This window comes from Corylus avellana, chromosome 2 (genome assembly GCF_965113065.1).
Source record: "Corylus avellana chromosome 2, dhCorAvel1.hap1.2, whole genome shotgun sequence".
NCBI lineage: Eukaryota > Viridiplantae > Streptophyta > Magnoliopsida > Fagales > Betulaceae > Corylus > Corylus avellana.
This window is the reverse complement of record NC_142491.1, coordinates 41,530,349-41,535,869: the sequence shown is the minus strand read 5'-3', so window position 1 is coordinate 41,535,869 and position 5,521 is coordinate 41,530,349. Positions and strand designations below refer to the sequence as shown.

Below are 5,521 nucleotides of genomic sequence, written 5' to 3'. Positions count from 1 at the left end.
CCCAATCTAATGGGGCTAAGCTAATAAGCTTCAAAGGAACCCAATTTATAACAATCCATTTATTCTTTCCCTTTGTGTACCGTTGACTTCTGAGTTTTCTTTTATGATCTCACCAGAATTACAATTTATCACAACTTCATAATAGAAAACCTCAAGGAAGATAAATAAAAATATTAAAAATTACGTGTCCGCTGCCACATGCTTGTACAAGTGCAATGGCAACCTCCAATTGGCCATGGCTTCCGCATGTAGGTTGACAAATCCAGTGTTTGTTACATTTCCACTGCCACACGCTTGTACAAGTGCGATGGTAACCTCGGATTGGCCACAGTTTGCACCGGAGTTCTCATGTAAGTGACCAATCTAGGATTTTTTGACATGTCAACCTCTTCAGGCTTGATCCCTTTAGGTGGTGTCCAAACAAAATGGTGTAACAGGTGACCAAGTATGAACGTGACTAAATTGATACCAAGTTGTGCACCAAGGCACGCCCGCTGGCCCACACCAAATGGAAGTAGCCGAAAATCATGGCCCTTCATACCAATGTCCTCCTCAAGGACTGCTCGGGGAAAAATTCGGTTTGGTTCTTCCATGCTATAGAATCGCGTGCTATGGCCCAAACATTAACGTGAACATTTGATCCCTTAGGGATGTCATAGCCACCAATTTTGACATCGGCGTTGGCTCGATGGGGGAGCATCAATGGGGTTGGAGGGTGCAACCTTAACGCCTCTTTGGCCACACATTGTAGGTAGGGGTGTAAACGAGCCGAGCTTGAGCGAGCTTCCCTTGTTTAGGCTTGGCTCGTTTAAATTTTAGTCGAGCTCGAGCTCGAGTCGAACTTAAGGGCGAGCCAAAAAAATCGAGCTCGAGCTAATAATAAGTCGAGCCGAGCCAGCTCGCGAGCTGGCTCTTATATTTAATGTTTTTGTTTTTAATTTTTTTTTAACTTCAAGTACTCTTAAACGGCTTAAGAAGTTAGTTTGCATATGAGCATTTGCTTAGCCTGACTAGTCGAGTATGGAGCCTGAGTCAATACAACAAGGCATTTGGTTTCAAAGAGAGAGGATATGCATCATTTTATAGATAAGCAAACTTGAAGATTGATGTTTTCTTAACAATGTGGGACAAGTTAACATGTTGCATTCAAACTGCATTGGGACAACACCCCCTACAAAAAAATATTTTTTTAACGTTTCTCTCCAATCCACCTCACCAGTCACAACGGATCTTCCACTTAAACTCTCATTTCCCACTCTCTCACTCTCACTCACCAGACAGGTAGTGATAGTGTTTGGGTCTGTTTGATTCTTTAATAGTTTATGCCTTTCGCAATCTCCCTCAATAGTTTCTGCTTGATTCTTCTTCCTTTCGTTTGGATATGCTCTAATTGAATCGAGGTCTTTTTAATGATTGCTCTCTCTCTCTTTGATCACGAAGGGTCTAGAATTTTTCATTCTCTAACGCTTAAATATAAATGCAATTTTAAGGTTTTAATAATTATGAGATTTATAATTAATTATGTATTACTTAGTTTATATATATATATATATACACACTCGAGCTTATACGAGCTGTTCACGAGCTTAGCCGAGTCGAGCCGAGCTTGCTTCGTTTAATATTCGAGCTAGGATTTGTGTTCGTGAAGTGCTTCATTTAATATTAGAGTCGAGCACGAGCCGAGCTTATGCGAGCCGAGCCCGACCTTGCTCGCGAGACGCTTCGCTCACTTAACAGCCCTAATTGTAGGTAGGGCAAGACAATAAAATTGGTTTCTGTCATCACGCGTTCGAATCCAATAACACGATCTAGCTCCTCTTGAGCCTTGTGTTGCACCCTTGGGTTTTTTATTAGCTCGGCCATAGCCCATTCTACTGAGACTGCGGTTGTGTCCATGCTTGCTGTGATCATGTCCTGCACAAATCATAGTATTCAATTAGGATTGGTAATTTTTAACACGACTCAGGAATTTAACACAAACTAAATATGAAATTATCGGATTATGATTTAAGGGTCTGATTCGTTTAATTGATTGAGTTGGCAATTTTTAACACAACCCGCGAACCCAACACAAAATTATCAAGTTAAGGCTAAAGAGTTTAATCAGTTTAATTAAATCGATTGGATTATAATTGTCTTATATAAATTTATATCTATGCGCTGATACTAAAATCGAGGTACCCAAAGGAGTCCAATGATGGTGTCCTCGCTGAGGTCATATTTGTCCTGCAACGTAAGCAAGGCATCAACAAAATGGTGCTTGGCACCACCACTACTGTTGTTGCGTGCCTGGGTGTGCTCTTCCATGATAGCTCTAGTGAGTCGGTCCCTCCTTGCCCCATGCTTGGCAAATGCGTCTTCCTCTACTGGAAACATCCAACGAAGCCATGAAATGTGCTCCGCCAAGGCAAGGGATGCGCCAAGCTTCACTCCATTGCCCACGATTGCCTTGAATTCCAACCCTTGCTCGTCTATTTCGCCCTGTGCGTTCACAAACCGCTTCCCAAATGCCAGTCTTGTAATGTTGTTAAATGCCACTGCTCCCAAATATTTCTTCACCAACAAACTTTTCCCATAATTATCTGCAAAAAAAAAAAAAAAAAACTTTTCATTTAATTTTTTCTATTCAAATTAATGCGAGAATTATAAATAACCCCTTTAAAATATAAGGCCAAATAATTGAAGGCTCTAATGAAAACCCTTTCATTTGATCCGACATCTATAAAAGCCTTCTAATCATTTTTTTAGTCGGTCTGTATGAGCGACAACCGCAAAAAGCATTTTCAGTTAAAAAAAATTATTAAAATAAGACTTCGCAATAAAATAGATTATGAATATTTTGCAAATAATTTAACTATTTATTTTTTTTTTAAAGATAGCTAAATTATGACTTTATTTTTTCGATAATTCATCTTCAATACTTTATGACTTTATTGTTTTAAAAGAGTGTATTTCTATCTTTTTGCCTGTATTTCCCACCTACTAAACGACGACAAAGCCCTTTCTTCGTCACCTCAAAATGATTTAATAAATTCTTTATTTTCTATTAGATTTACCTGCTTTCTTGTAGGACTTGTTGAAATTACCAAACAATCTTGTTGTACCCAAATTGTTTTACCTCTATTATTTAATAGAATAATAGAATATATTATGTAGTTTACTTCTTGCTCTTTGTTTCACATTACATACTTCTTCTTTTTTTTTGGTCCAAGTAGATTTCTATCAAGAGGCAGATGAACCATTGAACGACATATAGAATTCTTTAGGGTGCGCAAGTACACACATTTCTTCAAACTATCACTTTATTATTAATTTCTTATCCGATCCTAAGCGAGAGAGGTTACGCCTTCTCTCTAGAATTTATCTTTCTATTTTCTTCTAGACAACACCAAGAAGAACTTCAAGAACAAAAAAAATCTAGATCTAGATTTTTCCTCCTCCTCTTTCACGGTAGCAATGCTCAGTGTCTTCTCTGTAGACTCCACTAGTCTTCGTTTTTTGAAGGTTGCTTTAGATATAGTTTGTTGATCTAGATCTAGATCTAAATTCAGATCTAGTCTCTTCAACCTTAGATCTGATCGTCTTCTTCGGCCAAGACGTATCTTCCAAAGGGCTATCTATGATGCTGTGCTCCTCCGTTGCTGCTTGTGGGGTTTTTGTTTTTTGATTGTCCTGGCCTTCGGGTTGAGGATGTAGTATATTGGTGTAGGGGCTTAACTCTTACGGTCAGATTTTTAGTTTTTAGTTGTTTTTTATTTTTGTTTTGTATTTGGGCTACCCATGTCCTAAATCTAGTCTACTCGATCTATTCAAATACAAAACAAAAATAAAAAACAACTAGAAACTAGAAACTAAATAAAAAACATCCTCAACCCAAATATCTAGAAACTAAAAATACAAAACAAACTAGAAACTAACAATCCATACAAAACAAAAATACAAAATAAGCTTGAAGTGATTTTTATGACTTTGTCATTTTGTTTCTAGTCATAAAAATGACTCTAGGAGACATGAACTGGATATTTTTCAATCCATTCCCAAGAAATTTAATAAGTCATGTTTCCTCATTAAATGTTAAAACATGATTTATTTTTAACGCTTAAATGAGATGAACGACTGATATTTATAAATTTGAAAATCTCAAATTTAAATGGAATTTTAGGGTATCTCAATCTATCAAACACACGTAATTAAGCACGTATCTCCATGTAGTAATAATAATAATAACAGATTTATAAGGACTAAAGGACGAGTCAAAAAATTAAAAGGAAATAATCAAGAACAAAGAAAAAGAAAGTCAACATTAATAGTTTACATGTAGAGAAATGTTATTTTTTTCATCTCCTATCGATCTAAAGAAGTAGATATATATAGCTATAACAACAGCATTTGAAAAAATAAAAAATAAAAATAAAAAAATAAAAAAATAAAGAAGAAGAAAAAAGGCATACCAGGATTGGTGCAGTCGTTGAAAATGGATTCAACCATGCATGGCTGTGACCTCATCTTCCCTAATGGGTCTAAGAGCCTCGAGCCTTTTTGGCGAGAAAAGCTCAAGGGTGCAAACCTTCCTGACCTTCACATAGTGAGGTCCATAATCTGCCCATATAAGGTCTTTGCCATCCCTGCTAAACTTAGCAGCCGACCTACTTCTATGCCTATTGGCCAATTTTTGGTCATGTTTCTTAAGTACTTCCTTAGCCAACTCCGAGTTCGACACGATCACGTTCAACGTGGAGCCAAACCACACCGATATAATGGGGCCGTATGTGTGTGCCCACTCGGCAAAGCACCGGAACCTCACCGGCTTTATGTCGAAGAGATTGCGACGATCGGCCACGGGTGAGGCCCCGGTGGGAGCTTGAATCTTAGCCATTGGTAGAGCTTGTATGCATGGAGGAGGACGATAAGTGAAATGGGTATTAAAGGGAGAGACATTGGAGAAAATAAGGAGAAAGGCATTGGCTTATTTTCTTAATTAGGCTTAAGCAAACGAAATGGTTTGAGAGAGGTTGACATATATAATGAGAGAAAGAGTTGGTGAATGGACATTGAGCATATGAATCACATGATCATACCAGTAACTTAAGCCTGAAGCATGGAATTTTTTGAAAAAAGTAACTAATTATTTAAAAGAAAGAGAAAAATGTTAGCGCAGGGGCTTCTGTGGAATCACAAATGAATTGGCAGAATTGCAGGCTGCAGCACATTATCTGCAGCAAATTATCCTAGGGAAATGTATCCGAAGGAAATCATCTTCCACCGCCCAAATAATAATAATAATAATAATAATAATAATAGAAAGACTTATTGCCGGCATCATTTCTATTAAACGACCATAATTTACACCGCAAAATAATCATTCAAATAAAGGAAGTAGGTTACATGAAATCGTACAACAATAACGGAGTGGACATTCTAATAACAAATGTAGTACAAATAAACACAAACATAAAGGCAATGGTTTCATTCATAATCTTAAAAGAATCATAAACGAGGTGAGCTTTTCTAAGGGCCGCAT

At 37.3% G+C, this 5,521-nt stretch overlaps 1 pseudogene; it reads right to left on the bottom strand.

The window, feature by feature from the left end:
• Positions 1-272: 272 nt before the first annotated feature.
• On the bottom strand, positions 273-4,962 carry LOC132185002 (cytochrome P450 98A2-like; annotated as a pseudogene).
• Between the last annotated feature and the right edge of the window lie 559 nt (positions 4,963-5,521).